Below are 11,702 nucleotides of genomic sequence, written 5' to 3'. Positions count from 1 at the left end.
CCTGGCCAAGATGGTGGGACCCAGTCGTTACTAAAATAACAAAAATTAGCTGGGCTTGGTGGCATGAATCTGTAATCCCAGCTACTCCGGAGGCTGAAGCAGAGAATTGCTGGAATCCAGGAGGCGGAGGTTGCAGTGGGGCGAGATCACACCATTGCACTTCAGCATGGGTGACAGAGTGAGACTCTGTCTCAAAAAAAAAGTGACTTATGCTATGTAAATTATATCTCAATAAAGCTATTATAAAAATATAGTTAACAATGAAAGCTGAGATGCGAAAAAAATCCTGGATGCACTATGAGTAGCATGGGCTTGGACAAGATATTTAAAAAGCTTTCTTGAGCTGGGCACGGTGCTCATCCCTGTAATCCCAGTACGGGAGTTCAAGTCAGGCGGATCACGAGGCCAAGAGATGGAGACTATCCTGGTCAACAACGTGAAACCCTGTCTCTACTAAAAAAACAAAAATTAACTGGGCATGGTGGTGCAAACCTGTAGTCCCAGCTACACGGGAGGCTGAGAGAGGAGAATTGCTTGAACACAGGAGGTGGAGGTTGCAGTGAGCCAAGATGGTGTCGTGTACTCCAGCCCGGGTGACAGAGCAAGACTCTATCTAAAAAAAAACCAAAAAACTTTCTTTGCCTCCCCGTTCTTATCTATAAAATGAGATAATTATAGCCTCTAGCTATTAATTTTGTTGTGAGAATTGAGTGAGTTAACACTTTGTGTGTATGTGTGTGTGCCCGGTGGAGTTAACACTTTTTAGAAATCCTTTTAGAAACACTTAGAACAGGCTGGGGGAATTAGGCTGACGCAGTGATCAATAAATATTAGCAATTATGACTATTTTTGTTGCCTTATGTTATTTAGGGTTTTTGTTGTGTTGATTTCAATGTTCTTGATGATATATATGAACTAGTTGATTCAGTCTAACTTTTTTTTTGTTTTTCTCCACACATTTACTTTTAAAAAATAATTGTACAAAACAATGATTTCTTCAGGTATATCAGAAATGCTGAGTCCCAGGCCGGGCCCTGCCCCTGCAGGGCAGTGACTCTGCAGCTGGGGGCTTGTCCAGCTGCCCTTTTCAGTGCTTTTCTCCAGGACACAGAGCTTCCGGAAGCACAGCAGTCCCCATGTGTCCCCGTAGGCTGACCTCTGTCCCCAGGCATGGTGTGATGCTTCCCCTGTCTCGAATCCTTCATTGTTCAACCGTAAGCCCAGTGTTTTCATTTTGCATGTTAGGTGTCTGGTCTTGCCTGTCCTACGCTGAACCCAGGTTCCCTGGGGCCATGTAAGACTCAGGCAGCTCTGATGCCCCCGAGTACTTGGAAGAACTCCCAGGAAATCCAAGCCTGCGCCAGGGATCTCTGGCTTTCAAAGTCTTCAAAGGCTGGAGCAGCTGCCCCTGCCACCCGCAAACTCCACAGAGCTCTGACAACCTGCTTTCTTTCCTGAACGCCTCGTTACTGGGTCCTTTCACCCACTGGACCTCACCGTGTGGCCTCAACTTGGAGGCACTTGCCCTCTCAACCCCCAGTTTTACAATAAATGGGGTAGATTCCAAACGTCACTCAGCTCTGACCTCCGACTTTTCTTCCTCACTCCTCTGCCTGCTGAGCTCCTATTCATACTCCAAAGCCTCAGTTAAAAATCCCCCTTCCGGAAGGAAGACTTCTCTGCTTCCTGTCTGGACTTTCCCAGCCGCGGGTCTCTTCTGGTTCCATGATGCTGGAACTGTCTATGGCTCTGCGTCTTCCAGACTGAAGGTTCCTGGAGGACTCCAGTGCTGCCAACAGGCTGGGAAGACAGGTTATTAAACAGTGTCTTGGATGCCACCCTTGGTATTCAAAGCCTCGCAAGGGCAGCGGTCCAGGTAAGTCAGATTCCAGCCTGGCTCTTCCTCTGTCCCTGTGATGTCGGAAAGGCCCCGCCTCACTCTGAGGCTTGGTTTCCCCAACTTCGATGTAGCTGGGGAGATCAGTCCTTGGTCCAGCCACTCCCCACAGTCACGGTGGCTGAAAGCAAGTGTGCAGCGTCGTTCCTCGAGATGTCCCTGTGCTGTTCAGCAAGTCGTGCAGCGCGGCCTCATGGCCTACGAGGGGTGGATTTGGATCCTCCTCGGAGTACAGGGGTGGCGGGCGGTAGAGGAACTCTTGGAAGTAGGCGAAGAACGGGCCTTCCAGGCTCATGTCAGGGTCCTGCGGGAATGGGAAGGGGCTCTGCCCCAAGGCTGCCGCCTCGGTGTCCGCTACCACCTCTGAGTATTCAGGAGGAGCCTCTGGCCACTCCGGCAAGGCGCCCAGCCCCCCGTCCCGCAGGAAGCTGGCGTGGCTGCCCACGCTGGAGGAACGGCTGCCGAAAGGGTGCAAGGGGATGGTGCTGATCACCAGTGACAGCTCCAGCAGTAGCTTGGATGTGCCCGGGATGTCCACGCACACCTCGAGTGCGTAGTCCACGTGGAGAACGCGGCAGTGCAGGATGGAGGACCCACCGGGGGTATCCGCAGCGCCCGGCCCTGCCGCAGCGCCCGCTGTCCCGGACCCACCGGCTCGCCCGGGAGGCTGGCCACCACTGCCTGTTTCTGCTTTCCGGCGCCTAGGGCCATGAACGTCTTCGTCTGCACCACCGCTGCCCGAGGCAGCACAGGACGCGTGGAGCTGTTGTCGATCTCGGCAAAGACGGGGATGACCTCTCCTGGCGTGTAGCCCTTGCAGTCGATCTTGGCTGAAAGGGAGACGAGGCCACAGTTACGGTACCAGGATCGGGCGACATTTTCCTGAGCCCCCGCTTGAGGTGCCAGTAGGGCGGGCGTGTTGATGTCGACAGGCTCGATGACAGTGAACACCTTCCTTGCACTGCTTGCTGGGATCCAGGGCCGGTGCAGGGTAGCCTTGATACAGTAACGGACACTACCGTCCTCGAAGGATGTCACCAGGGTCGGGGGCAGCTGGAAGCTGAACAGGAACTCATGGCACCCAGGAAGCAGGGTCGTGGTCTCCCCCGTGTCTCGGAGCAGCAGCTGCCGCCGCCACAGGTAGGTCTAGGCAGCCGCGTAGTAGCTGGACTCGGCGTTGACGCCCACGCTGCGACCCTCCAGCCAGTAGGTGACCGCTCCGCCGCGCGCCTTCACCTGGAGGGCTCACACCCGAAGCGGCGCCGCCACCTCCAGCAGCACCCGGCCGCATAGTCGCTCCCCGCTGCAGTAGGCGCAGCCCGGGCCCAGCGCCAGCTCCAGCGCGAAGCTGCGCACGCCCCCAGGGCTCATGGCACGCGGCGGGGACAGTGCACCCGGCGGGGGCCACAGCCTGGACGCGCGGCGGGGAGGCGCACGGCCGGGGTGCGCCTGCAGGTCCCCTGGGTCTCCGCGGCCCCCCTTCGCGGCCCCGGGCGCCCCCGGAGTTTCCTCCCGGGCCCCGGGGGAAGTTGGGCCCCAGTCTAACTTTTTTATACTTTTTGTTTTTTTTGGGGGGCCTTGCTCTCTCACGGAGGCTGGAGAGCAGTGGCACAATCTCGGCTCGCTGCAACCTCTTCCTTTCAGATTCAAGCAATTCTTGTGCTTCTGCCTCCCAAGTAGTTTGAGTAGCTGGGATTACAGGCTCCTGCCACCATGGCCAGCTAATTTTTGTGCATTTTTATCTATTTATTTATTTATTTTTTTGAGACGGAGTCTCTCTTTGTCACCCAGGCTGGAGTGCAGGGGCATCACCTCGTCTCACTGCAACCTCTGCCTCCCGGGTTCAAGTGATTCTCCTGCCTCAGTCTCCTGAGTAGCTGGGACTACAAGTGCCAGCCACCATGCCTGGCTAATTTTTGTATTTTAAGTAGAGACAGGGTTTTATCATGTTGGCCTGTATGGTCTCCATCTCTTGACCTCGTGATTTGCCTGCTTCGGCCTCCCAAAATGCTGGGATTACAGGCGTGAACCACCTCGCCTGGCCAATTTTTGTATGTTTTGTAGCGATTGTGTCTCACTGTGTTGCCCAGGCTGGTCTTGAAATCCTAGCCTCAAGCAATGTCCCCAAACTCAGTCTCTGGAAGTGCTGGGATTACAAGTGTGAGCCACCTTACTGACTTAATATTTGTTTTAATACATAATACATTTACCTATTTCCCTAGGTGTGTATTAGTTTTTTTCCATTTTGCTATTATAAACCATGTTGCAATAAACAGGCTTATATGGTATCTATGGACACATATAAGAGTGTTCAAAGGGAACCTAGAGGGGGCTTACTGGGTTACGGGTATGCAACATGTTAACATAAAAAGTTAATAATTGGCCCAGTGTATTGGCTTGTGCCTTAATCCAAGCACTTTGGGACGCCAAGGTGGGCAGATCGCTTGAGTTCTGAAGTTTGAGACCAGCAAGATGGTGAAACCTGTCTTTACCAAAAATACAAAAAATTGGCTGGGCATAGTGGCATATGCCAGTGGTCCCAGCTACCTGGGAAGCTAAAGTGGGAAGATCACCTGAGCTTGGGAAGTTGAGGCTGCAGTGAGCCAAGATGTCGCTACTGCACTCCAGCCTGGGTGACAAAGTGAGACCCCCATCTCAAAAAAAATATTATTTGGCCAGGTGTGGTGGCTCACACCTGTAATTCCCAGCACTTTGGGAGGCCAAGGTGGGTGGATCACCTGAGATCAGGAGTTTGACACCAGCTACTCAGGAGGCTGAGGCAGAAGAATTGTTAGAATCCGGGAGGTGGAGGTTGCAGTGAGCTGAAATTTTGTCATTGCACTCCAGCCTTGGTGACAACAGTAAGACTCCATCCACAAAAAAAATTATTCATAACACTTGTTAAACATGGTAGGGCTGGCCAGGTGCGGTGGCTCATGCCTGTAATCCCAGCCCTTTGGGAGGCCGAGGTGGGTAGATCATAAGTCAGGAGATTGAGGATCACGAGGTCAAGAGATCAAGACCATCCTGGCCAACATGGTGAAACCCCATCTCTACTAAAAAAATACAAAAATTAGCTGGGCGTGGTGGTGCGTGCCTGTAGTCTCAGCTACTCAGGAGGCTGAGGCAGGAGAATTGCTTGAATCCAGGAGGCAGAGGTTGCAGTGAGCTGAGATGGTGCCACTGCACTCCAGCCTGGCGCCTGGCAACAGAGCGAGACTCTGTCTCAAAAAAAAAAAAGAAAGAAAAAAATACAAAAATTGCTGGACGTGGTGGCGGGTGCCTGTAGTCCCAGCTTCTGCGGAGGCTGAGGCAGGAGAATCGCTTGAATCCAGGAGTTGGAAGTTGCAGCAAGCCAAGATTTCGCCACTGTACTCCAGCCTGGGCGACAAAGCGAGACTTCATCTAAAAAAAAAAAAAAAAAAAAAATGGTAGGGCTGACCTTATTCAAGGCAGAAAGTGTTGGTCTGTTCATGTGGCTATAAATAAATACCTGAGGCCAGTCAGGGTGACTCACGCCTGTAATCCCAGCACTTTGGGAGGCTGAAGTGGGTGGATCACCTGAGGTCAGGAGTTTGAGACCATCCTGGCCAACATGGTGAAACCCCATCTCTACTAAAAATACAAAACCTAGCCGGGCATGATGGCACATGCCTGTAATCCCAGCTACTCTGGAGGCTGAGGCAGGAGAATTGCTTGAACCCAGAAGGCAGAGATTGCAGTGAGCCAAGATTGCGCCATTGCACTCCAGCCTGGGCAAATACACATACACATACACACACACACACACACACACACACACACACACACACACCTGAGACTGGGTAACTTATAAAGAAAAGAGATTTATTTGGTTCATAGTTCTGCAGGCTGTACAAAAACATGGTGCCAGCATCTGCTTCTGGTGAGACCTCAGGAAGCTTCCACTCACGGCTGGAGGCAAAGTTGAAGCAGGTGTGTTACATGAACAGAGAGGAAGCAAGAAAGAGGGAAGGGAGGCACCTGACTCCTTTTTATTTTATTTTTTAAATTTTATTTGTTTATTTATTTTGAGACGGATCTCCCTCTGTCACCCAGGCTGGAATGCAGTGGCATGATCTAGGCTCACTGCAACCCCGCCCCCTCCCAGTTTCAAGCAATTCTCCTGCCTTGTACTCTCGAGTAGCTGGGATTACGGGCAGGTGCCACTACACCCAGCTAATTTTTTTGTAATTTTTTTTTTCCTTGAGACAGAGTCTTGCTCTGTTGTCAGGCTGGAGTGCAGTGGCTCGATCTCCACTCACTGCAACTTCCGCCTCTTGCATTCAAGAGATTCTCCTGCCTCATCCTCCCAAGTAGCTGGGACTAAAGGTGCCCGCCACCATACCCAGCTAATTTTTTTAATTTTAGTAGACACAGTGTTTTACCATGTTAGCCAAGATGATCTCAATCTCCTGACCTTGTGATCTGCCTGCCTTGGCCTCCCAAAGTGCTGGGATTACAGGTGTGAGCCACTACATCTGGCCAATTTTTGCAATTTTAGTTGAGATGGGGTTTCACCACATTGGCTAGGCTGGTATTGAACTCCTGACCTCAGGTGATCCACCTGCCTTGGCCTCCCAAAGTGCTTGGATTACAGGTGTGAGCCAGGTGCCCAGCCTGTTTTATTTTTTGAGACAGGATCTCCCTCTGTTGCCCAGGCTGAAGTGCAGTGGCACACATCTCTGCTCACTGCAACCTCTGCCTCCTAGGTTCAAGTGATTCTCCTGCCTCAGCCTCCTGATTAGCTTGGTCTATAGGCGCTCACCCCGACATCCTGCTAATTTTTGTATTTTTAGTAGGGATTGGGTTTCGCTATATTGGCCAGCCTGGTCTCAAACGCCTGGCTTCAAATGATCTGCCCGCTTCAGCCTCTCAAAGTGATGAGACTACAGGCGTGAGCCACCATGCCTGGCCTTAGACTCCTTTTTAAACAACCAGATCTGACATGAACTCATAGAGTGAGAACTCACTCATCACCAAGAGGATGGCGCTAAGCCATTCATGAGGGATCCGCCCACATGTCCAGCACCTCCTGCTAGTCCCCACCTCCAACATTGAGGCTCACATTTCTTTTCTTTTTTTTTTGTTGAAGCATGCAGGTGTTAGGTATTCACTTGTTTGCAAAGTCCACTTCCCAGTGGGCTTCTCAACTGGAAACAAAGGTATCTCTGAGTTCACATTTCAACATGAGACTCAGAGGGGACACACAGCCAAGCTGTACCAGAGGGACACTACGATGGCATTTTGTAGTTAGGGAGGAGATCAGATTCAACTCCAAATACAACAGGAAAAGTGAGAATCTGTAGCCAAGAATAAGATTGTATGTGTTGGCAGGGGGTGGTCAGTGCATGGAAAATCACCACAAAGCGATAGTAGGGGTAAGGGGAGGAGGATCCCAACCAGTTATAGAGGATGATCAGATATTGAGAATGAGGGATTCAGGCTAAAGTGACTTTGCTAGGATTCTTTTGAAAATTGGACAATACAAAGATGAGTGTGTGAACTCCAAAATCAGGGCCTAACTGAGAAATCAGGGTGGGGCCTGACTAGAGAGAAGTCAAGGAGAGAATCTTCATCAACCATTTGACTTTATTCAACATTGCTAAACTGCTCATTACCAAGGTAGGATAGTTTCTCTATTTTTGTATCCTCACCAACACTTGGCATGAGAAAGTTTAAATTTGCAAATATAATTTGAAACAGTATTTCATTGTTTAACTTGCATTTACTTGTAGCTAATGAACCTTGTGCAGATTTTCTCTCTTAGTGGTCATATGGGGTTCCTCTTTGGTTAACTGTATGTTTACTACTGTAAGCTGAAATGTGGTATTGTATTGCTTAAAAACAATTGGCCGGGCACGGTGGCTCATGCCTGTAATCTCAGCATTTTGGGAGGCTGAGGTGGGTGGATCATGAGGTCAGGAGTTTGAGATCTGCCTCGCTAATATGGTGAAACCTGTCTCTACTAAAAATACAAAAATTAGCCGGGTGTAAGCTGGGGGCGGTGGCTCATGCCTGTAATCCTAGCACTTCGGGAGGCTGAGGCCAGCAGATCACAAGGTCAGGAGTTCAAGACCAGCCTGGCCAAAATGGTGAAACCCTGTCTGTACTAAAAATACAAAAATTAGCTGGGTGTGGTGGTGTGCCCCTGTAATCCCAGCTCCTCAGGAAGCCGGGGCAGGAGAATTGCTTGAACTGGAACCTGGGAGGTGGAGGTTGCAATGAGCTGAGATTGCACCACTGCACTCCAGCCTGGGATATAGAGTGAGACTCCCTTTAAAAAAAAAAAAAATTGGCCGGGCGCGGTGGCTCATGCCTATAATCCCAGCACTTTGGGAGGCCAAGGCGAGTGGATCATGAGGTCAAGAGATCGAGATCATCCTGGTCAACATGGTGAAACCCCGTCTCTACTAAAAATACAAAAAATTAGCTGGGCGTGGCGGCGCACGCCTGTAGTCCCAGTCACTCGGGAGGCTGAGGCAGGAGAACTGCTTGAACCCAGGATGCGGAGGTTGCGGTGAGCCGAGATCGCGCCATTGCACTCCAGCCTGGGTAACAAGAGCGAAACTCCGTCTCAAAAAAAAAAAAAAAAAAAAAAATTAGCCGGGCATGGTGGTGCACACCTGCAGTCCCAGCTACCCGGGAGGCCGGGGCAGAAGAATCGCTTGAACCTGGGAGGCAGAAGTTGCAGTGATTGAGATTGTGCCACTGCACGCCAGCCTGGGTAACAGAGGGAGACTATGCTTTCAGAAAGAAAAGAAAAAGAACTACTAAAGAACTTCTCCTCAGTCTCCTGCGTAGCTGGGACTACAGGCGCACACCACCATGCCCAGCTAATTTTTTGTATTTTTAGTAGAGATGGGGTTTCACCATGTTAGCCAGGATGGTCTCAATCTCCTGTTCTTGTGATCTGCCTGCCTTGGCCTCCTAAAGTGTTGGGATTACAGGCATGAGCTACTGCACCGGCTTTCTTTTTCAATTTTTGTAATAGCTGCATACCATTTCTCATTTTATGGATGTAGTCTAACTGGTCTTCTATTTTGAGTTTGGATTTATTGTATTGTTCTTCTATTATAAACTATAGTTTAATGAACATTCATTCTTTCCCCTTTTTTTTTTTTTTTTTTTGAGATGGAGTCTCACTCGATAGCCAGGCTGGAGTGCAGTGGTGCAATCTCAACTCACTGCAACCTCCACCTCCAGGGTTCAAGTGATTCTCCTGCCTCAGCCACCTGAGTAGCTGAGACTACAGGCATGTGCCACCATGCCCAGCTAATTTTTGTACTAGTAGTAGAGACGGAGTTTCACCATGTTGGCCAGGATGGTCTCAATCTCTTGACCTCGTGATCCGCCTGCCTTGGCTTCCCAAAGTGCTGGGATTACAGACGTGAGCCATCGTGCCCAGCCTGAACATTCTCATAGATTCATCTTTTTTTGTAATTCTGATTATTTCCTTTGGATATATTTCTATATGTAGCTCAAACCAAACGACTATTTAAAAGCTTTTTTTTTTTTTGAGACAGAGTCTCACTCTGTTGCCCAGGCTGGAATACATTGGCACAATCTCGGCAAACTGCAGCCTCCACCTCCTGGGTGCAAGCATTTCTTCTGCATCAGCCTCCCGAGTAGCTAGGATTACAGGCATGTGCCACCATGCCCAGCTAATTTTTGTATTTTTTAGTAGAGACAGGGTTTCACCATCTTGGCCAGGCTGGTCTTGAAATCCTGACCTTGTGATCTACCTGCCTTGGCCTCCCAAAGTGCTGGAATTACAGGTGTGAGCCACCACACCCAGCTATTTAAAAGCTTTACTATGAATTGCATTGTCTTCTAGAAAATTTGCTTCCATTTACTGTATAGAGTAGGTTGCTTTTTTCTCTATGCCTTCAGTAACACTGGCATTTCCAGTGATGGTGGAAAATGGTGAGAACCAGATATTGCATACCAATATTATTATTACTTTACCACTGCCACCACCCTATTATTATTATTATTAAACTATAGAGAGGAGGTCTCACTACATTGCCAAGGCTGGTCTTGAACTCCCGGCCTCAAGCAATCCTCTTGCTTCAACCTCCCAAAGTGCTGGGATTACAGGTGTGAGCCACCTTGCCTGGCCCATGCTAACATATTTAATGCCAGCAAAGTATGCCATTGTATGAATGTTTATCATTATTATTATCATTTTTTTGAGACAGAGTTTCATTCTTGTTGCCCAGGCTGGAGTTGAGTGGTGTGATCTCGGCTCACTGCAACCTCTGCCTCCCAGGTTCAAGCAATTCTCCAGCCTCAGCCTCCAGAGTAGCTGGGATTACAGGCGCCTGCCACCATGCCCAGCTAATTTTTTTTTTTTTTTTTTTTTTTTTTGAGATGGAGTTTCACTCATGTTACCCAGGCTGGAGTGCAATGGCGCGATCTCGGCTCACCGCAACCTCCGCCTCCTGGGTTCAGGCAATTCTCCTGCCTCAGCCTCCTGAGTAGCTGGGATTACAGGCACGCGCCACCATGCCCAGCTAATTTTTTGTATTCTTAGTAGAGACGGGGTTTCACCATGTTGACCAGGATGGTCTCGATCTCTTGACCTCGTGATCCACCCGCCTCGGCCTCCCAAAGTGCTGGGATTACAGGCTTGAGCCACCGCGCCCGGCCCCAGCTAATTTTTTTTCTATTTTTAGTAGAGATGGGGTTTCACCATGTTGACCAGGCTGGTCTCGAACTCCTGATCTCAGGCAATCTGCCCGCTTCAGCCTCTAAAGTGCTGGGATTACAGGCGTGAGCCACCAGGCCTGGTGAATATTTGTCATTAATTTAGCCAATTATCGGCCGGGTGTGGAGGCTCACGCCTGTAATCCAAGCACTTTAGAGGCCAAGGCCGGAGGATCACCTGAGGTCGGGAGTTCATAGACCAGCCTGACCAACATGGTGAAACCTCGTCTTAAAAAAAAAAAAAGAAAAAAACATTTAGCCAATTATCTTGTCTTCTTGTTTTGGTGTTATAACCATCGTTTCAATCAATAGCTTTTAAATGATGTCGTTTTTCTCATTGTTAACTTTTAACTTATGATAAATTTCTGACCGTAGAATTGTTGAAGAAAAAAATATTAGTTTTTTTTTGTTGTTGTTGTTTTGAGACGGAGTGATGCTCTATCGCCCAGGCTAGAGTACAGTGGTACGATCTCAGCTCACTGCAACCTCTGCCTCCTGGGTTCAAGCGATTCTCCTGCCTGAGCCTCCCAAGTAGCTGGGACTACAGGTGAACATCACCATGCCCAGCTAATTTTTGAATTTTTTTTTTTTTAGTAGAGACAGGGTTTCACCATGTTGATCAGGACGATCTCCATCTCTTGACCTCATGATCTGCCTGCCTCGGCCTCCCAAAGTGCCAGGATTACAGGTGTAAGCCACCGTGCCTGGCCAGTATTAGTATTTTTAAAGCTGTAAATACATATAGACAAAACGCTCTTCAGAAGAGCTGTGTTCTTGTAGAATATCAGCAAGTCACAGGAAGGAACATCTCTGTTTTTTTACTTTTTGTTTGTTTGTTTGTTTTTGAGTCAGAGTCCCGCTCTGTTGCCAAGGCTGGAGTGCAGTGGCATGAGCTCAGCCTCCTGGGTTCCAGCAATTCTCCTCCCTCAGCCTCCCAAGTAGCTGGGACTACAGGTGTGGGACATCACGCCTGGCTAACTTTTTGTATTTTTAGTAGAGGCACGGGTTTCACCATGTTGGCCAGGCTGGTTTCAAAGTCCTGACCTCAGGTGATCCGCCTGCCTCAGCTTCCCAAAGT

General features: G+C 49.4%; 1 pseudogene across 1 annotated transcript; it reads right to left on the bottom strand.

Annotated features, from left to right (window-relative positions):
* Positions 1–946: 946 nt before the first annotated feature.
* LOC116541970 lies at positions 947–3,268 on the bottom strand (annotated as a pseudogene). The gene has a single exon (XR_004265021.1). The product of XR_004265021.1 is annotated as an arrestin domain-containing protein 2 pseudogene (transcript).
* Positions 3,269–11,702: the final 8,434 nt, after the last annotated feature.

This window comes from Sapajus apella, unplaced genomic scaffold (genome assembly GCF_009761245.1).
Source record: "Sapajus apella isolate SASKATOON/1434 unplaced genomic scaffold, GSC_monkey_1.0 scaffold159, whole genome shotgun sequence".
Lineage (NCBI taxonomy): Eukaryota > Metazoa > Chordata > Mammalia > Primates > Cebidae > Sapajus > Sapajus apella.
Note: the sequence above shows the minus strand (reverse complement) of the source record. Positions and strands in the feature narration are given on the sequence as shown.